The sequence below is a fragment of the Ctenopharyngodon idella genome, chromosome 7 (assembly GCF_019924925.1).
Source record: "Ctenopharyngodon idella isolate HZGC_01 chromosome 7, HZGC01, whole genome shotgun sequence".
In the NCBI taxonomy this organism is placed as follows: domain Eukaryota; kingdom Metazoa; phylum Chordata; class Actinopteri; order Cypriniformes; family Xenocyprididae; genus Ctenopharyngodon; species Ctenopharyngodon idella.
The window spans coordinates 15,879,807-15,902,958 of NC_067226.1; the positions used below are offsets into that span (position 1 = coordinate 15,879,807).

The 23,152-nt window shown below is 36.4% G+C and overlaps 1 long non-coding RNA gene across 1 annotated transcript in view; it reads right to left on the reverse strand.

The window, feature by feature from the left end:
* Window positions 1-802: 802 nt before the first annotated feature.
* Window positions 803-23,152, reverse strand: part of LOC127515721 (uncharacterized) — a 60,611-nt gene continuing 38,261 nt past the window's right edge. The window contains exon 4 of the long non-coding RNA XR_007930854.1: window positions 803-1,994. This is a non-coding gene — a long non-coding RNA (uncharacterized LOC127515721). The remainder of the gene's footprint in view (window positions 1,995-23,152) is intronic.

The following is a 23,152-nucleotide window of genomic DNA, read 5'->3' on the forward strand; positions in this document are numbered from 1 at the left end:
AACATACTATTCAAATGCCTAGTTTGGAAAATTCCTGCACTAGTAGAAGTATTATGGAAGCTTGTTTCCACCAAAAAAAAAAAATAAATAATAATAATAATAATAATAATAATAATAATAAGAAGAAGAAGAAGAAGAAGAAAAGTAATAAACTCACGATATAAATTCGCAATTGCGAGGGAAAACATCAGAATTGCGCAAAAAAAAAAAAAAAGTAAAAATTGTCGCAATTCTGATTTTTTTTTTCTCACAATTGCGAGTTTACATCTTGCAATTCTGACTATTTTCTCACAATTGTATGATATAAAGTCACAATTGCGAGTTATAAAGTCAGTATTGCGAGATATAAACTCGTCATTGTGAGAAATAAAGTCAGAATTACAAGATATAAACTCGCAATTCTGACTTTTTTTTCCCCCTCACAATCGCAATTTTTAATTGCGAATTGCGAGATATAAAGTACAATTCTGATGCAAAAAAAGATTGACATTTTTCTCAGAATTTTGTGACTTTATAACTTGCAACTGCAACTTTATATCACGCAATTCTGACTTTATAACTTGCAGTTGGCAGTTTATATCTCGGAATTCTGACTTTATAACTCGCAATTGCGACTTTATATCATGCAATTCTGAGAAAAAAGTCAGAATTGCGAGAAAAAAAAGTTGTAATTATGAGATAAAAAGTCGCAAATACCTTTTTTTATTTTTTTATTCCGTTGCAGAAACAAGATTCCATAAAGTATAGATATGCATAATGAGAAAGTTCTCATCTCTCTTCAATAAATTTCAATGTCACAATGTTTGTGTGACAGTTATTTTAGGTTTATTTTAGTGCTGTCAATAGATTACATTTTTTAATCACGATAAATAACACACTTTTGTGCTCAGAATTCAGTGTATAGCATGTATACTTGTATACATTTTAGACAAGTCAAGTTGCGATACCGAACAGGACCACATGGAGATACCAAAAAATAAACCCTAAAACAAATCGCCTTGACTTCACTGCTTACACCTGCTGCTACAGTACATGGATCCATTCAGAATTACTAAAAACAGAAACGTAGATGACAAATCAAAACATTATCCTGAAAGTGTGAATGTACTGAAATGTGTCTGTGCATAAATACATCGTGCGATCAGTGCATCGAGAGTGCATATACACTATTTGTTTTGCGCATCAATATAACGGACTCACGCGTACTCACTGTATGACTCCTGTACATAAAAAAAAAAAAAAAACTCCTGTACATCACCGCAGTTGTCTTTACCTTGATTGCAATCCTCATCAAGATGTAAATTAAGCTAATGATGCAATTTCACGTGCTTCAGTAATTTATTTGAGTTTAATTATTTAAAAGCATTAAGGATTTTGAATTAATCGTAGGGTTGGGCGATGTCTAACAAATTAGCATCTGACGATTTCTACAGTGAAACATTGCAATGGACGATGACATCATCTGGGGAGGGGGGTATTTTATTTCAATTTGTTGCTGAGGAAAAGTTTTTTGTCAAATGTTTATATTTCATTTTAGCTTTTTTTAGTTAATGATAAGAATTTCAATAGTTTTCAATAGTTAACAATAACTACACTAATGTGTGAACTGCTGTATGCACTTCTCACAGTCTGTTTTGCATGTATTTATGCACATGCATATACTTCTCACAGTCAAACGAGACCCCTGGTGACCATGTACATGTACGGGACGTGACATTAAAATAACTATGCAAGGCTGGCCTGTGCTCGGGCGTATAGACAGTTATGTGAAGTGGGAAGCATAGTAAGTGCTTCACAGTCCATCTGGGCCCAATCATGATTGTGAGCAGAGCTTGTCGCTAGGGAGATCTGAAGCAGCCCTCTCAAGCTGCCTCCCAATTACCTGATCCAATTTGCATTCAGTGCATGAGAGCAGCAATGTGTAAGACTGTGATAGCCCGACAGCCTTAGGTCTCTCTCTATCCTCTCCTCTTTGTAGAGTGCTGGTGTTAGCTCTAGAGAAAAAAAGAAAAAAGCCTTGAACAAACAACTTGACCACTGTGGCATGCTGAAGACATAATGATTCATCATATTCAGCACTCAGAGACTCTTTAACCCTGAATACTAAGAGAATGATGCGTGGTGCACACAATCTATCGCATGTGTATAATATAACCTTTGTCGCAAAGAACGATGAGAAACAGCTTCCAAAAGCCATTTTATGTCTGCAGGTGCAGAATTTAGAGGAAGCTTTTTCCAGCCCTTCAAAATGAATCATAGTGAAATAAATAAATATTATAATAAATGCGCACAATTAAAATTTCCTCCATTAAGCTTTTAGCCAACTGCTGTCACCCATGCCCCATGCGGGTGACCGGAGAATTTGACAGCGGTCTGCCTCTCTTCCACCCTTAATACATCACTCACTCTGTGGCCGAGTGGACTATATGCTGGCAGGAATCGGCAAAGATTCAGCACTCGTGTGGATTAATTAATTACACCAGAAATGTTAACAAGGTCATTGCTCTGCTCTTCCTGGAAATGTTAATGAGGTCAGGGCTCATCATTTGAATACTTTGGTCAGTTGAGTCTTTTAATTTCTAATATGTAACATTTAACCATCACAAGAACACACACACAAAAAAAAAAAGAATACACACTGTTACATGGAGAGGAGCTAGATGGAGAAAAGAGCACAGGGTGGGAGGGTTGTGGGAAACAGATTTTGGCTGGAAAACTAGCCCATCTTGGCTGGAAAACTAGCTGTGGTTCAGTTAACCTAATATGCACATATACTGTTCACTTAACCTAATATGCACATATACTGAACATTTCATCTCGGTATTGTTTGCAACTGATTCTCTTTAAATAAGAATGTTCTGTGTTTATGTACTTAGACCACATTTAGTTTAGAAAACTCGATACCTTCACGTCTTTTGGAACTATTTATTTGAATAATTATAAAAACTATTTGCCCATTTTTTTCTGAAATGTAAATTTCTCAATAACAACTTTTTTGTTTGTATTGAACTTTTGCCTAACAGCAGTATCACACTTGCCTAATGTGCAGTTTGCACTGAATTAGGATTGTGTGTTACGCAAAACTAATGCCTTTTAAATTCCAAATCAATATATGAAGTTGAATTAAGCGACACAAATCTCCAACCAAACTGAAGAAAGAGAAAATTAAACTGAAATAACTATTACTATATAAGCAAACACATTGTTAATAGTGGCTTGACAGCTTTCTTTCTTTCTTTTTTGACAGTTTAAAAAAAAAAAAAAAAAAGTGTAAGCAGACAGACAGAATGATAGAACGATAAAACAACAGATAGAATGATAGAGAGATACAGATAGAGTGATAGAATGATATATAGATAGATAGAATGATAGAACGATAGAGCAATAGATAGGTAGATAGAATAGATAGAATGACAGAACGACAGAACGATAGAGAGATATACAGTAGATAGAGTGATAGATAGAAAAACAGAATGCTATAACGCTAGGTAGATAGATAGATAGAATGACAGATAGACAGACAGACAGATAGATAGATAGATAGAACAATAGATAGAATGATAGATAGAACAACAGACAGACAGACAGACAGACAGATAGATAGATAGATAGATAGAACAATAGATAGAATGATAGATAGAACAACAGACAGACAGATAGACAGACAGATAAAACGATATGTTACGATAGATAGACAGACCGACCGACCCACAAGTGAAGCACAGACAAAGAGCTTTTGTACTTGAAAAATTTAAAAAAAAAAAAAAAAAGGAAGGAAGAAAAAGGAAAAAGAATAGAGAGACGTGGTGCTCCAGGTCAATGAAAAGTTACTGGGGCTGTTTTGGGGGCCGTGTCAGCAGTAAAGAGTGTGTGCCTTTTGGAGCACACAAGGGAGCAGTACATATGAGCACATGCCGTGGACAGAGAGAAAGACAAAGGGAGAGAGACAGAGGGAGCTTCGTATTTGTGGGGGAGCAGGCCAAGCTCTCTGGCTGGAGGTTGGGAAAAGCAAGCTCTTAGAAAACATCTGGCCTCTGCATGTGTGGCAGATACGGCAGCCCCTCTCCGCGCAACCCACGGCCTCCGCTTAGCAGCCAGAAAAGCCCACAGAGAGCGTTAATTCTTCCCACACTGATATGGCTGCTGGGATGCCTTAAGAAGACACAGTACAAGGAGTGTGGAGGAGGAGCGTGTGTTTGAGGGAATCGTTTGATTTAAGAGGGTTTTTCGAGGACAGTGTTGTTGCATATAAGTGTGGCGTGAGACTCTGAAAACTGTTCCATCTGTCTGCGCTTTCCATTTGAAAAAGCTGTTTTCTCAAGCTCTCCTGACAGCATAGCAGGTCAGAGATGGTTGATGGGTGTGAAAGAATGAGATGTCGGTGTTGTGCTGCTTCTAATAAGTATGTGTGTGTGTATTGCATGCTTAATGTGTAGCTGAGGGACCGATTCCCCTTCCGCCCCCCTGCTGTGGCGAGCAGAGCGTTTGAACGTCAGTATCCGCCTGATGTGAGCTTAACTGAGCGAAAGAAAAACAGCAATGGTATCTGCGCTTTTGTTTGGTCTAGCGTAAGGTCAGCTGCCAGACGGTCTTCTCACTGTGACAAGGTCACACGTTTAAACACAACAAGGGGATATGCAGGGCTGAGAATAATGTGAAAATAGACAAAAAAAGTCCATCAACCGTATACAAAACTGCAATGTTAACACAATCATTATATATATATATATATATATATATAAAAGGTAAGTCATTGTGTACTACGAGTGTAGAATAAATGGGATATGCCCTCACCCTGAATAAAAAATAAAATGCATTCCTCATACCTTTTCATCAGGGAAAATGTTTGCATTGTGTATTTCATCAGTTAAATGTGTATAAATACAGAAATTTAAATTTTCTGAAAATTCTGTCACCATTCACTCACCTTTGTGTCACTGCTTTCATTTGTTGCGTTGCATAGCTCGCATTTTAAAGCGCTAGAATTTTTGGTAGAAATTACTAAATTCCAGAGCAAACATAACCATTTAAAAGCTTAGGGGTCGGTAAGATTTCTTAAAATATTTTTGAAAGAAGCGAACCAAGGCTGCATTCATTTGATCAAAAATACATCAAAAACTAAATTTGTGAAATATTATCACAATTTGAAATAACTTTAAAATAACAATTTTAATATATTTCACAATAATGACTTTTCAGCAGCCATTACCCCAGTCTTCAGCGACACATGATCTTTTAAAGTAACATTTCTTATTATTATCAATGTTTAAGACAGTTGTGCTGCGTAATATTTTTATGGAAACTGTGATAATTTTTATTTTATATTATTTTTATTTTATTTTATTTTGATTAGGATTAATAGAATGCTCAAAAGAACAGCATTTATTTGAAATAGAAATCCTTTGCAACATTATAAATGCCATCACCATCACTTCTGATCAATTTTTAAAAAAAAAATAAATGAATAAAAAAAAAAAAAAAAAAAAAACTTTTGAATGGAACTGTATATTTTACAAGCACATGGGTACAACAAGGATTGGTTGTGATGTTTCCTAAGAGACGTTTAGTCCTAACTCAACTTTTGACCAAAAAAAAACATTTGAGATGGCGTAAATGGCAATATAAATATGCTGCAAAACTATTTAAATGATTGAGCTGTTCAGCTACCTCTTCAACACAATTAGTTGCAGAGATCAATGGAATGGATTGATGTTAGTTGGATGCTTGAAGCAACTTTTGGCAGATGGATCATATACTGTGGCTCCAGTGACTGTTCACTCTTAACCCCATGAGGGTGTTCAATTCTCAACCTCCCTAACAAGGTGAAAAACAGTCAAATTCTTTTTCAGAGTTGGGACCAATTGTTTTGTCCTCTGGTGCAGAGGGGCCCTCCACTAGCCCTGATGCCCTTGACCTGTCCTGCATCAACTCCTCTTGACAGTAGTGCCTTGAATCTTGAAATGTGCCCCTCTGCCCAGGAACCACTGGAGAGACATCCTGAAGATTATTGCTCTTTCTTGGTAACATGAAGGTCAACTGAATTCCCCTGTCATTTCTATTCCCTAAATCAATCCTGGACAGGCGCCTTAGAATATGGTGCTCCCTTTTCAGTGACTCACTCCTCTTCCACTCCTAGACCTGGTTGTAGTGCTGTTTATTTAGTAGCCAAAACAAAAAACAGAAAGAAAGAAAGAAAGAAAGAAAGAAAGAAAGAAAGAAAGAAAGAAAGAAAGAAAGAAAGAAAGAAAGAAAGAAAGAAAGAAAGAAAGAAAGAAAGAAAGAAAGAAAGAAAGAAAGAAAGAAAGAAAGAAAGAAAGAAAGAAAGAAAGAAAGAAAGAAAGAAAGAAAGAAAGAAAGAAAGAAAGAAAGAAAGAAAGAAAGAAAGAAAGAAAGAAAGAAAGAAAGAAAGAAGAAAGAAAGAAAGAAAGAAAGAAAGAAAGAAAGAAAGAAAGAAAGAAAGAAAGAAAGAAAGAAAGAAAGAAAGAAAGAAAGAAAGAAAGAAAGAAAGAAAGAAAGAAAGAAAGAAAGAAAGAAAGAAAGAAAGAAAGAAAGAAAGAAAGAAAGAAAGAAAGAAAGAAAGAAAGAAAGAAAGAAAGAAAGAAAGAAAGAAAGAAAGAAAGAAAGAAAGAAAGAAAGAAAGAAAGAAAGAAAGAAAGAAAGAAAGAAAGAAAGAAAGAAGAAAGAAAGAAAGAAAGAAAGAAAGAAAGAAAGAAAGAAAGAAAGAAAGAAAGAAAGAAAGAAAGAAAGAAAGAAAGAAAGAAAGAAAGAAAGAAAGAAAGAAAGAAAGAAAATTAGTCAAAGGAAAACAAAGTGAGATTTAAATCTGAAACAACTGAGATGTGGAAAAAGACAGAAAATAATTAACTGAATATTTTATTCAGTGTTAACAATTAATGAATTATAGTGTATTCATCAACAACACCTTTTATGTTAATGTTATTCAGGAGTAAAATAAAATAAATATAATCATCAGAGAAGGATCAAATGAGGATCATGCCATGGTTTTATTATTATTATTTTTATAGAATGCTGCTCGCTCTTTGTTATAGGTAGCTATGCCATTTCTTTGATACACTGACAGCTTTTCAATAGCATGGCATCAGATGTGGCCATGAAATCACAGTGGTAACAAATGGATTCTCGGCTGGCTGCAGACCACCACAGATTGTTTGTTGGGAAGAAAGACCCACTGTACAGTTCACATAAATATTTAAGTCTATTAATCACTATTTAAGTGAGTACTGAGAAAAGCAAATATGTTTTGAAATAAGAAAGCATATGGGATGATGGGAACATATGGGAATAAAGAATCATCGAGAAGTTAAGAGGAAATAGGACTTGTAGAGAACATTTGAGTCACTGATCCTATTTTAATACATGAGTCAGATCTTTGTTTTGGTCCATTTCTTTCAACAAGAATATGTAAAACAAATCTAAAATTGCTGAGCATTTCAGATCCAGCTAATCTTTCATGTTCGCTCTGCATAACAAGCAGGAAATCATAGATTTGTAGACAATAGAGGTTGAAATTGAAGTCTTTTTTTTTTTCTTCTTCTTCTTTCTTTTTTTAACTTATGGTCAGAGAAAGGAGGCACTTAACCTTCAGAGAATGTTGAATAGATGGTAAAATATAGCTATTATAAGGGGCAGTTTTATTTTTTCCTTCTTTTATATTCATTTTTATTTTGCTATTTTCTTGAAATTACAATAAGTAGACAACAAAATGATTCTAACTAAATTTACAAGATGAAAAACAAAATATTAATTATAAAAAGTATAAATATTAAGGAAATAGATAAAATTATTTAAATTTAGTTATGTTAACATACATAATCTTAAGAATGCTAAACACACACACACACACACACACACACACACACACAACAAAGATGTACAACATTAAATTGACATCATATTCTTGAGTTTTTATTTGTTTTTATTTAGAATTATCAGAGGTACATATCAGCTTATGTGGGAGGGCCGTTGAATATTGTTTGGGACAAAGCAGAGCCTTAAGTCAAAAAGGTTGAGAACCCCTTCTTTAGAGGGAGTAATACGGTAATGGGGAACATAAACATTGTTTTCAGTCAATAATATGTGTTAATAGTTAAAGGTTTTTTTATACAGTGATCTGAATATAGGTCAAAAGATTATGTTTCATATTGTCTTGTAATTTTAATTGTTGGATACATTGGAGAAGGTCAAGAAGAGGTGAGAAATAATCACCACAGATGTATAAGGTGCTTTATTTTGATAGTAGATAGTTCTAACAACAAAACCATGGTATTTGTGCCGCTAATTATTCAAAATTACTAATTTTAATAAGATAATGTTTTTTTAAAAGGCCTCCAAAATATTGTTGGCAGTGTAAAACAATCATTTCACATGAGCAAGTAGCCTAATAGTAACTAACTTGCCAAGTAATGGTACTGGCAGTAATCAACACAGAGAAGAGAAGAGCAGCCCTTTTCAAATGAGAATGAATAAATCCTTTTATGGGGGAACAAAATGCCACCAAATTAATTAAACATGGACAGGTCAGAACGTACTGCAATCTGTCCCTTGTCTCCCCATCCTGTTGGAGAGACATTTGGAAGTCTTCGAGCATGAAATTAAACATTGAGGACACCCCTTATTGAATATCTTCTATTCTCTAGGAAAGTCAAGAAGACTAAAGCACGGAAAAGCCAAAAGAATTAACCGTCACAGTCAGCTCCTCACTTTGGAAATGACCACATTGGTTACACTGATTAAAAACAGATTCGGGTTTTATCAGAAATGCAAAAAAGTCTTGTTTTGGACTGTTGCTGAACGTTACACATTACAATATGTGCTTTGCATTTAGAGGTTTCCTGTCTTGCCAAATTATGTGCACTCAGTTCTTTTATTCTCTGTTCTTGGAGCATGTTTTACAACTGATAATTAAACTTTGAAAGCTGCCTCGCAAAGTCTCACACAGAAATGTCACCGTCTCCATCTGCTGGCTCTTCTACAATGAGGAGTTTACAAATGCGAGAGGAAAAGGGCTTTGGCAAGAGTTTTAGGGCTTTATTTTTGTTTAAAATATAAACAGCAGTTTAAATATGTAGGGTAATTGGACTCCGAAGCCCTGAGACATATAATTTAAAGGGGAAAGAAAATATTTTCCATATGTCTTTGGTTAGGGTGATTTTCCTCTCTCTCATTTCCAGCCGCAGTGTTTGGGCTGTTATTAATGTGTTAACTTAAACCACTGGAATTCGCAGTCATATATCATCCACTTCCTGATTGGAGGCTGACCAGACTGAACCTCCAGTTGCCCGACTGTTGACACGAAGGAACGGAGAGTTTGCAAGCATTCACAGAGAATGCAGTTCTCTTTCAAATGGGACCTCGGGGTCCAATATCTTTTGTGTTTGGTTTTCAGGATTTTGGCCCGCCGCTCGAGTTTTCCTGAGAACACGCATAGTCTGACTGAGAACTGTGAATTATGATGCGCCTCATATTGTTTGATTATTTGACTTTGCTCATTGATCACCGCCTCTCATCTTCCTTCAACTTTTTTTTGACAGCTGTTGTCTTTAGTCCACATTTGAAATATTTACACACTCCCTCAGCCATTTAACCAGCCTGGTCTCCTCCATCCATCAGAGTTTGCATTCGTCTATCTCCCACCCACTGATCTGAGGGCACAGAGTGTGGGTAAGTATGACAGATATATCACACTCACTTTATAAAACACACCTGGATGCTCTCCAGCATTGCGATTAGTGAGGAGGAGGCGGCCGTTCTTTTGGAGATCAAGGTCATGTCAGAGTGCGCCATGGGGGGAACTCATCAAAATGCACATCATCACAATCATCTTACTTAACCTTGATTAAAAATTCTGAAAAAGTCAATGTGCAGCTCTCTAGAGGAAGGTGATGCTTTCCTTCCTTTCAAGGACTTATACGACAAAACAAGCGATCTTCCATGATCCTTCTTGGTAGAAAAACTACCAAGAAAACAAATAATCACAGCCACAGGATATGAACAGAATAAATGAAACTAGCATTTCTAAAAACTTGAAAGTCTGTCTCTGTGTTTGCATACAAAGCATATGGTTGTACTGCACTTGAATTGAATTATTACTGGCAAATACACTCCCCGGCCAAAATAAAAAAAGCCACTGTTTGGATTTTAATAGGCAAATACTTAAGAGTCTATGGATGGATCATTATTACAGTGATTATTATTTTTCTAGCATGTTATATGTTTGGCAATGGTTCTTTTAACCCTAAAAGATGGAGTGTGTAGCTTTTCATTTCTTAAACAACCACGTATTAAGATGTATCATGGCCACATTCTAGGATGGCAATGTCAAGATTCATCAGGCTCAAATTCTGAAAGAATTGTCAGGAGGGAGCATGAAGAATCATTTTCATACATAAATTGGCAATGACCTTAACCTCAGTGTAAATACAAGATCTTGACCAAAAAATGATGCACCTCTCGATGGAAATAAATGTTGTGATGTTATTTCCATCAAGATCATGTATTGACAATGCAAGAGGTGAGCACTCTGTAAAGTCTACTCCAGCACATCCCAAAAACTTTCAATGAAATTAAGATCTGGACTCAAAGGTGCCAATTCATGTGTGAAAATGATTCTCCATGCTCTCTGAACCATTCTTTCACAATTTTAACCCTGGTGAATCTTGACATTGCCATCCTGGAATATGGCCATGATGTGTCTTCCTACAGTTTTTTTTTTTTTTTGGCCGGGCAGTGTATTTAATCATTAAGATGTACAGTATCTTCCACATTTTCCCATGGGAGTGCAATGACTATATTTCCTAGGTTCACACTGCACATAGTATTATAGCTTTACACTGCTGACTGTTAACAAAGAGACCTTTCTTGACAAAATAACCCATCTGAATCATCTTTTAAGTACATTATCAATGATAAATGTACCCTTTCCTTTTACATACCAGCTGTGCTACACTCCCTGACTCTGAATTCTGGAAAAGAAGAGTATGAGTCTTAATAAGCTTGGGTTAAAATGGATTTGAAATGCCAGAATTCAAGGTGTACGGACTGTAAATGAGAACGTGAGGGTGATGTGTATGCATGTGCATACTGTACACGACTATTAATTTTGCCAGAGATCATGGCTTGTGTCTAAATAAAACATGCTGGGTCCAGGTGCCGTTCAGCAGAATTTAACCTCCAAAATGAGAATGACGAAACTGAGGTCGAGGGTAACTTTCCTTTTTCCTGCCCTGCATTTTAAACGCAATGGAAAAGCAATCAGGCCCCACAAACTCTTTCAGGTCTATTGCACAGAAAGAGAGTGGCCTAATGTTTGGGAGGCATTTAGAGATAGAACAGTGATTATTACACAAAGAGAAGGCAAGATACTTTAATCAGCTGAACAAATCATTGCAGTACAGCTAATTAAAATCTAATGTTCATCAGGAGCACTGGGAAGATCAGCTTGATTATGGATAGAGGGCACCATTAAAGCCGAGCAGACAAGTTCTATTATACTGTTAGACAGCAGAAAAACACATTACTGTGGCTTTTTAACAAATGATGAAAGACAAGTGCTATTGTATCTCGAACTGTGTGCAAAGACTGTGATTTTCCCTTAGTGGAAAGATTTTAGCAGAGTTAGACCATATGGAATTGCCCTAAAGTTTGTTTGAAAAACAGCTGCAATGACTTGGAAAAAATGACTGGTGGATGTTAAAGCTAATGACATAATCCCACATCCACATTCAGCTATAGAACCATTGTCAGAGCAAATTAAACAAATAAAACATGGGGTCTGCATATGAATTTCTGTACAAAATAAAACTTTAATTGGAAATGTGGTATTAAAATGAATGAGGACTTAGGTCAAAAATCCTAAATATGATTATTTTGATGTTTTTTTGATGTTATTTCATAATTCATAACGACTTTCATTAAATACTATTAATCTATATTAATAAAAAATAGTAGGTGTGTCAAAACGTTTGATTGGAAGTGTACTGACATCAATGTGATAAGTTGATTTAGCATAGTAAGCATGCATCAGAATGAAAACACAAATAAGAGAAGAGAGCGCCAAATAAGAGATGAAATTCACTCAAAGTCTGATTCAGAGAGATGTTCTTCACAGCTGAATACACCCGCTAAAGAAAAACTCCTACTGACAATGCAACCACAAGCAGACCGCCACGCAAGGACAGAAATGCTGTAAACAAGTAGTGTCTGTCAGTCCGTTTCTGACAGAGAAACAGAATGGAGAAAAGAGACAGATTAATCAAATGGTTTTTAAAAAACTAGTGAAGCAATACACCATCCATTAAGTATCTGATGAGTATTTTGACAAACATTAAATATATTCAAAATTACATTGCACCCTGCCACGAAGGAACAATAATATATTAATAGAAGGTATATAAATTATATTATGTTTGCATACAAGACGAGTTCGTTCTTGTGTGAATTTAAACAGGAACACTTTCTGGATCAGATGTAAAGGTCTCAATTAACGCTGAGCAATGGAGCCGCACCCTGTAATGGGTTTGAATTATATATGTCCTTACTGCCATTTTTAAATGAGATTTGTCCACCACTCTCTTCAGACCCTTAATCTCTCTCTCTCTCTCCAGTCAGTGCACTAAATCAGTTTGCCGGCTTACATTCGAAGGAGAAGAATGAATCTGTTTTAACTAGCATTATTGTATGTCTGAGGGAGACATTGTGTCACATTTATGCCAGAGGCTTCCAGGTAGCCACTTCTTTTCTCCCACACATTGAACGGTGCCCTGACCGAGGCACAATGTTAAATAAAAAAAATAATGGGGAGAGACAGAATAGGATTATGCAACTAGAGCTTTGAAAAGTGAAAGCATATTTTATCCTGTTCTTGGTGAATTTGGAAAACTTGATCAGATTTGTTGATGCCTAAGGAGATCTCAAAGGAAATGGTACTACGCGCTTTGCTTGTTTGTTTGTATGGGCAAAATGATGTAGTTGGAGGGAACGATTCCATAAAACACAAAGGCAAATGATGTAACATAGTCCTATTACTGTAATGAGGATATTCCTTAAATATATTAGAGGGCAAAACGCAGTGAACTGAATATTGAGTATTTTATGGAACAAATATAAATGCTTAATATTCCTTTTTTCATATTCCAATATGTTGCAGTGGCACCACAATATAGCAATTTACATAAATCAGACTTGTAAAGATTGGCTGTGGTGAAACAGACCTGCTTAACTTTGGCTCATGGGTTATTCAAATTGCAAAACAGTCTCTGATTCATGCTGAATTCACAGTCAGGTTGAACTTCATGCTTGTTTCTTTTTGGCAGATGAGGAATTTCATTAGTTTACTGCAACTCCTTAAAAAGCTGGAGAATGCTGTTATTTACCTTGCGTGCTCAGGTTAAAGGATGTGATTATTCACACATTTCCACCGTTAAACCGTATGTCCATGACTCATGCAAAATGAGTTTGTGGATATAACCATATTACATGGTTTTCAGGAACACTTGATTCTGATTGGTCAGTTGAATCATTCCCAAATAATGACTGTTGCCCAATGCAGTACTGTATAACTGACCATTTTAGGGAAAACATATATTGTTTTCACCATGGGCTGAATGGTTCCAGTTACATTTCCACTTGAGCACGGTTCAGTACATAACAATTACACAACATTTCCAGCCTGGATTTCTCTGCACTGTTAGCTAACCATGCTGGTGGAACGCCTGTAGTGACCTGATGATTTTCTAGTATCTTACAGTATTTTTTCTACATGCTTTTCCCCAGCAAGGTACATTACGCTAGCTAACTTATTAAAACGCATACGGTATATCAATATTACTCATATTACAATATTATGTCAATATCGTTGTTGCTAGTCTGAATACTTTTACCTTTCTATATTTGATGTGATCATCCACAATGGCGCACCTTATTCAGTGTTTACTACAGTCCTGTTTAATACATTCCTGATTTTGCAGCACCACAGTGGAGAATAAAAACAACAACAACAAATGTGCCTGTAAAACTAGTTTCCACAGTCAGTACGTCTGTAAGTAAGCTAATAAAATAATTTCAACTTAAAAGTTCACCCTAAATTGAAAATCCTGTCATCATTTACTCACCCTCATTTCATTGCATGACTTTCTTTGAAGATTTTTTGAAGAATGTAACCATTTTTTGATTACCAATGACCAGTTTTTGGTCCAAAAAAAAAAAAAAAAAAAATTCCACAGAAGACAAAGTCATACAGTTTTAAAAGACATAAGGGTGAGTAAATGATGACAGAATTTTCAATTTCAAATCAATATTTCACACTGAAAAAAAGTGAAGGCCAAGTATAATCTATAGTCAGAATTTGTCCTCTGTATTCCAAGTTAGTGCACATACATTAGGAGTAGTGAGTCGTGGGGGTTAGGTGTCTTGCTGAATTCATTTCCTCCCGGTATTCAGAATTGAACCCGCAACCTTCGGGCTAGCAGTCTGAATCTTTAATAGTGCTGGGCGATATACCGGTTTCAATTTTGAGACCAATATGTATTTTTAAAAAAACGCCATACCGGTGTGTAGCTGGAACAGCTGCTGCATCTATTCAATGGCCATGAAGCGCTATGAGGAGTATATAGAGAGCGGACTTCTATTAACTGCATACCCTTCTTACACTAATGGAAACAACTTTATAACACACCAATAAATAACTCCCAAAACTAACTCTCTTTAATACTGCAAATACCATGTAGAGCTATATGATTTCCGCGATGCAGAAAACACGGATGAAATCACGGAATCCAGTCACAAATAGAACTTACTGTATAAAGCGGAATGTCACAAAAAGTAGGGCTGTACAATGAATCAGATATCGATACAGACTAGTGTCTGTGAATATTAAAGCTAAAAATGACTGCTATTGAAATCAGAAGTCTGTTTGAATGAGCGGCGCATTTTCATCTACTACTACACATACTGAAGCACGCGTGACGCTCGCAATGAATTCAGTATCTGCTGTCTCACTCACTATACATGAACAACTTCATGTGCAGAGCTGCTCTTAGAGTCACTCTATGAACATTTCACTGTTTAATTTGAGAAAACTATTGACATTTGTCGTATCATATACACAGGAAGTCAAACGTCTTCATGACCCTGTCAAAATAAAAGTTCGTTATAACTTGAAATAACAGAAACTACTATTGTACAATCGAGTGTACTTCAATTAATAGAGATAATAATAATAATAATAATAATAATAATAATAATAATAATAATAATAATAATAATAACACTGTAAGGTCTTCATTGAAATTACAAAATTGCACAGTAAAAAATTAGCCTACTTATTAATATTATTAATTTATATTTATATATATATATATATATATATATATATATATATATATATATATATATATATATATATATATATATATACATACACACACACACACACACACACACACACACAGATGATATACAGATTTTTGGTCAAACCGCCCAGCACAACTCTCTAACCATTAGGCCATGGCTGCCCTGTGTTGGTGTATTTATTTATTTGTTAAGCACCCATGTAATTAGCAGGATAATGTACAGTCAGCCAGTCATTAACACAAAATAAACCTAGGCGGGGTCTTATATCACCCCAAAGGGGTTTATTTTGCAATGACCTGCTGACTGTACATTATCCCTTACGTAGAATCCCCCCATTTTTTCTCTATTCTAGGGCCAAAATATATTTCCTGTGCCTTCTAAAATTGCTCAGCTGGTTCAACCAAAATAAAGAAAGGCAATTCTCTCCAAGAATAACAGCACAACTGCTCAGAATCAGGTGGGTGGTGCACCGTCTGGTTTTAAAGAGTTTGGTTTCAGAGAGTCTGGCACACAGGAGCCTTTCATTTTGTTCCCATTAATCCTCCCTGTGGGCACTTCTGGCTTTCTGGAAGAAACACTCATTTTAAAACGTCACCCGTTTCACTCCCACAGTGATTCCTCTGGTCTCGCCATTTTGTACTCGTTCTCAAAAATCTCATGTCACCGTGGTTGTATCCAATGCTTAACTATCAGTATCCTTAAGAACAGTCAGCTATTTTTTTTTAAGTATTCCTAAAGTGTAGGAAACATTCACGCTGACAGCAGTGTCTGTAGGGTTATTTTTAAGGGCACAAACAGTCATATGAAAGGCCTGCTCAAGCACTGACAGGTCCACCTAATGTGATGTTACATCATTGCTATATGGCAGGTAAAGATACACTTACATCTGTGGTATACGAGAGGAAGAGCTTCCACATTGTGCAGCTGTCTATCAGTGGGCTTGAATACAAAGGTTGGAGTGAGAGAAACATGGCCTGGTTCCTTGGTTATTGAAATGCATGTTTTGAGCTGTCAGATACAGCAAACTAATATTTACAGTTTTCACCTCAACTCATTTTGACAGCTGAGAGCACCAAGCACTACAAACAATCCTCAGACAACAAATTCCTTTGACGGCCCTCCCATTGCAGACCAAAGTAAAAGCGTGTGCCAGCAAATGCCATCTACTTTTGCAGTATAACTGGGACTGTGAAGAATTCTCCATTGGACCATTTTTTTTTTTTGGCAGAGGACTTTGAAAAAGACCCAGCAGCCCATCTTGAGAAAAATCAAGCCTTATCAGTCTGCCATCCCCATACTTTTTTTCTGCGTGTCAATGAAAGGTCAACCACTCTTTCCAATTTCATTGCTGTCACTTTATGCTGTCATCACTGGATTCTTCAGCATGTGCGCTGACCTCTCTAGTGGTGAAATGGGTTCAAAAGGCACTGAGGTTAGTGAGTGGAGGCTGATATTACTCCTCTACACACTTCTCCTGTCTCTTTCTTTTACTCTCATACATCATACACAGCCACCTCCTTCCTACATGTCATGTCACTCAGCTGACCAATCTTACCGAAACCACCAAATGCATTTACTGTTTCAAGTCAAGTCACATTTATTTCTATAGCATGCATAAAAACAACAAATGTTGACTGTAGGGAAAACCACACCTGGTTCAAAATCTGTGTTTTCTTATGTCTCTAACACTGTACCGTCCTAAACTTTTCCTATTTTTCTATTAGTGTCTGATTTCTATTATTGTTACAACTCAGTTATGGTGGAGTAGGCTGTAACAACAGCACTTTTGTAATTGACACAAATTTAGACATTTCTGCTAATTCAGATCAGATGACACCATTTTCACACCTGCCATTTCACATTCATTAACACAAATGTGAATTTAAAAACAGACTTTATTACCTTATCTTTTCAATCCTGTAAATCTTTTTTTTTTTAGTTTCACACAGAGAAGTACAGCATGTGCTGTCACCTCAGGAGGATGATTTCACTCATGTATATAATTACTAATTTCTTACAACTCATTCCGTTACAATACTCTCCTGTTTTTGCTAAGATGAGATCAATCAAAATAAAAAAAAAGAGATTTATAGCATGCAAACAACATTGTGTGCACACATACGCATGGAAAAAAAGGAAAACCTTGCTGAATTTCACAGCCTCACTTTCATATCTGTCATGGTGCTGCTCTGAATAAGGTCTATTCTAGTGCCAAGACGAAAAAGGAAAAGAAAAAAAGAAAAAAACTCAAGATGATGCTTTTGTATCAGTTTTTCACAAAATGAAAAGATTTAAAATCAATTCTTTTAGCCTACTCCACTGAAGTGCATAGCTCTTTAAAACATACCTGCACTCATCCATGGCACAACAAAGCTTACAGTAAGTGGTCTGGCTATCATCAGCATAAACACAGCAGTTATCATATGATGACCTTATTAACTTCATAAAAGGCAATAGCAAGCATTGAGATTTGGAATGCTGCACTGCATTGTAAATCAAGGACAACATCAAGATTTGACATTCGATATACATATTTACATGCAGAGAATGTAAAGCTGAATTTTCATTTTAATGTATTATTGACTGCATAACAACATGGATGTTGTGTTTCAGAAAAAAAAAATATATAGTACCTTTATTTTTGAAAAAAATAGTTTGGTAACACTTTATTTTAGGGTATTTTTACTAGTTGCTTATTAGCATGCATATTATAGAATATTGGCTATTTATTAGTACTTATTAAGCACATATTAATGCCTTATACTGCATGACCATATTCTATGGATGTAAAATAATGCCATATGTTTTTGAAACCAAAAGCATCTTGAATTGCAGTACTTGAAAAAAATATGCATTGTATTAACTGTGCTTACATTTTAATTCATTGTATTTTTAGGGCTTGCATTTTTATGGGCTGAAGTTTGGTGGTCTTTTTGGTGGTCTTTTATATCACTGTATTTAATCTATAAAGATAAAGTTAAGCGTTCCATATGTCCCGACGACAGGGGAATCCTAGAGTATGATGTATATAGGTTGTATTTTTAAACAGAATGAATATTTTGGAAGTGAAATCTGAGAGGTGAATATGGATCATTGAATTTTTAACAATGAAAATATGTGTGAACTGTATTGAAATATTCACAGCTTAAATAAATAACTATGTTGAATTTCAGGCCATAAAAATGCAAGCCCTAAAAATACAATGAATTAAAATGTAAGCCAGTTAATGCAATGCATATTTTTTTCAAGTAGTGCAATTCAAGATGCTTTTTGTTTCAAAAACATATGGCATTATTTTACTTCCATAATATTCTACATTCTTAAACCTACCCAATACCTTAACTTAACAACTACCTTACTAACTATTAATAAGCAGTAAATTAGGAGTTAATTGAGAGAAAAGTCGTAGTTAATTATATGTGTTCCCTATTCTGAAGTGTTACCAATAGTTTTAGATGATTTCAGCAATGCTTTTGTTATTTACAGCTTAGCCTGTGTTTTATGTTAGCCTCACATTTGTTTAGTTTTAAAAAAACGTTGGCTTCAGTGTTTGTAGTAATTATAGTTACATCAATTTCTCAATCAACAAAACAAAAGCTTAGGTGTACATATAAAATAAACAAGATCTCTGTGGAAACAAACTCGGATTTGTATTCACACAAGAATTACAGTGTACTGTATCACATCTGCCACTTGCGATTTGTGTGCACGGAAAACAAGACAGACACTGACTTGTCATGACATTGGCAAAGTTTTATCTGCCACTTGCGATTCGTGTGCACAGAAAACAAGACAGACACTGACTTGTCATGACATTGGCAAAGTTTTAGATGGGTTTAATTTTAGCATTTCAAAAACCAAAAACCAGTCGCATCAGAATCACAACTTTTAAATGGCAAGAGGAATCAAATCACAAAATGCCATGTGACTAATCGCTCTAGAGCTTCTGAAGATATAATATCTGTTTCTCCTTTTATATGTTACTTGAAAAAAAAAAAAAAAAAAAAAAAAAAAAAGTATTCTGAATACAAGAATAATTCTGAATGGCTGTCAATGAAGCTTTGGGGTAAAGATGATGCTATAAAGGCTGTGTTCCAGTTCGTTTTTTTCAATGCCCTTCCCTCGCTAACTTCCCTCAGTCTTGTTGACTCGGATGTACATCATTGCTTACATTGCACGAGTGGCACTACTGGCGGAACCTTTGCAATGGGCTGAATTGGAACGTCCTAAGCCCTTGATCACTTGGAATCCACTATGGAGTTGATTTATTATCTTTTTTTTTTTTTTTTTTTTTTTCCTTAAGAAATTGTTTAATGCAGCATTCTATATGCATATAGGTGTGTTTGGGTTGTTTTAAATATTAAAAAAAAAATAATAATAATAATATATCATAGAGTTGTTTGTGGTGGGGTAAATTAAACGTGATATGCGGTGACGTCACAATCGTGTTGCATTGTGGTATATGGAGCTGCCTGAAGTGTACATATGAAGTAGACTCGCTCACTCGGTCAAAATCAAAGGAGCGAGGGTCTGTCCACATAAACTTGCCTCGTCCACTTCACGAAGTGGAACGCACTTCAAAATGGCGGCAGGGATTTCCCCGAGGGGAAGTGCTTAGGGAAGTTTGCGAGTGACTGTCTAAAAGTGGAGTGGAACGCAGCCTATGACATCTACCAGGAGGGTACTAATGAGGCCAAACCTTGACCCCTTGGGCACACTCAGTATATGGCATCTCACGTCACATCGCCATCTGCAGGTAGGATGTCTTCTCCCACACAGACACAAGTGGGTCAAATTATTTTGCCACGTGATGAACGCTCTACGTTGCTTAGGGAAGTTTGCGAGTGACTGTCTAAAAGTGGAGTGGAAAGAAGCCTATGACATTACTTATTTTTGTTCGTTTTTTCAAACACTGTTTAATTTTAGTTATTTTGTTTCAGTTTACAAAAATGGTTTCAAATCAATAGTTCTTAAGCCACTTTTAATATACGATAACCTTGAAAAGGAGCATAAATGAAGAAAACAAAGTCTGTCTAGTAAACAGATGCACAGATAACCAGCTTCATAAAGCACATCATCATGTCCTCAGGATCAAAGTGTATTTTTTCTCTTCTTGTACATTCAGTTAGAGTTTGCAGAGTGACCTGAATACTGAATACAGGTGCTTCTCAGTACTGCATGATACACCATACTACCTGACCCCTCTGCTATCCAGACAGGTCTTTGCGGATCATTGACGAAATTACTCCAGACGTGAACTTTCTCTAAAGACTCTGCAAGTGAAAGATGAGCTTTAGGAGTCAAACGGACACAGAGTCACACACCGACTAAGAGAAGTATGTGTTTTCGTGACCATTCAGTTCGGAAAGAGCACAGCCACTTCTAAAAATGGGAATCGATGACTGCACACTGTTACACTCTCCTTTGCACAGCTCTGCTTGTGCTCTTTTGAAAAGGTCTCAAAGTCTTTTTGGCTCACACGCACACATATTGCGAGCACATTCGACTAACAAGCTAAAACTGTCCCTTTTTTTTGTCATGTGAGAAAGCCGTTTTATAATGCTCACTCACGCCAGATGCATGCCAGACACAAAAACGGTTCCTTTAGACACGCACAATCTCAAGGCTCCATGACAACAGCAGCGAAGGCCAAACACAATAGAGCTCACGTACAGACTGAAAACCCTCATGTCGTCTCTGTGCTTAGGAACTACAGTATAATAATCAGAGAAGGTAATTGCAATCTCTTGTAGTAACCTTCACACCCAGGGGTCCCCTCCTCCAGTAAAATTAAGGTCCGTATATAACAAAAATGGTAACTATAACAATATTAGCATCTACACCAGAGGTGTCCAAACCTGCTCCTGGAGAGCCACTGTTCTGCAGAATTAAGCTCCAACTTGCCTCAACACACCTGCATTTTTTATAGTACGCCTAGTAAGACTTTGATTAGCTGGTTTATGTGTGTTTAATTGGGGTTGAAGCTAAACTCTGCAGAACAGTGGTCCTCCAGGAGCAGGATTGGACAATCCAGGTCTACACTAACAGATGATAACATTCTTTCTACTATATGCAATGTTTACATGTCGCCTGCTGCTTTATATGCTCAAGCTCTTTAAAGCCAAGTGGAATCTGAATGGCTCTCAATGTTTTTTTATCGTTCATCATCTGGAAAAAAATCATTTAGAAAGTGATGATAATAATGTCGTTATCATTGTAGTTGTGGTGTGGACTTCCCTATTGTCATAGAATTAGAATGATTATTAAAATTTTATAGTTATAGTTATCGTCCTTGGTGTGAACGTCCCATTACTGTAGGCAGAGAGGCAGGAGCAGCTTTACACCGCAGCCAAAGCCAAGCAGATGTCTTCTCCCGAAAATGAATGCCCTCACTATAACATCCAAAGCCAATAACCTTTAAGTCAATGTGCTGAAATGGCTCATTGATGTATGAGGTTCTGCTAAAACCAACACGTGCTGCTCTGTCCAGATGTGTGCAGGCAGGCCTTCTGTCTTTTATTTGGCTCACATTTAAACCTCTTTCATTCTATCATCGTTACGCTCCTCATTTTTTTTTTCACCTCATGCACATCTATAATTCAAAACAACCCTGTTTGACTGTTGTTTGCCCATTGTTTCAGGGTCAATCTCTTTAACCGTCTCATCTCCTTTCACGCATGTTAAAAACGAATAAAAATGTCAGTACAGAGAGATATGAGGCATTGGCTTCAATTGCTAACACATTTCTTTTTTGGATTTCGCCACGCTAGCTACAACCAGGAGGCATCTGGACGCGTGCGCATCTATCTGCAGATTTCCGACAGAATCCGGTAGAACAGACCCTCTGTTTTGAATTTTTGGAGGAATCTACCCCTCTATTAAGTCAAAGCAGAGGAAGCAATCATTTATTGTAAAAGGAAATTTTCAACACAACATCTGCCTCGTCTTTTATGAGGATCAGGAGAACATACAGCAACCCCCATCTTCGCATGTGCTGGTGAGGAATCAGTGAGACAATTTCAATGTGCAATGCCATCTATTTTGCTCTCCTAATGAAGTCTCATTTATTTCAATAAGGCACACATTGGCTGAGGCTGATAGCTTTCTCAGTTTACATTTAGACAGGAATGCTGTGGGAATCCTGATTGGAGTGTGACCTTATACAGATTCATTTTCAAGACAGATATAAATTTAGAGAGGAAGGAAAACAAAGTGTGTTCTCCCACCATCTCCCCTCACAAGCTAAATGTGATATACTTGTGTCCTGTTGATCTTGGCCTGACCATTCTTACTTTTCAGGGGGAGCTATGAAAATATTCCCACATTCTGAATATTTCAAGTTGAGGGTCACAAGAATACTTTCCAAAACTAAATGGAAAAGATAACGATTATGATGTTTTGGTATGTGTTCACTAAATGTGTGTGTGCGTGTGCATTTTTGAGACATATCAGGACACAAATTTGTATAAAGACATGGGTATGACATAGGTATTACAAGGAGAGGGTGACTTATGAGGACATTACCCCATGTCCCCATTTTTCAAAAGGCTTATAGATCATACAGAATGAGTTTTTTTTTGAGAAAGTAAAAATGTGCACAGTTTCCTGTGATGGGTAGGTTTAGGGGTAGGGGTAGTGTAGGGCGATAGAAAATATGGTTTGTACAGTATAAAAACCATTACGCCTATGGAATGTCCCCACAATTCACAAAAACAAACGTGTGTGTGTGTGTGTGTGTGTGTGTGTGTGTGTGTGTGTGTGTGTGTGTGTGTGTGTGTGTGTG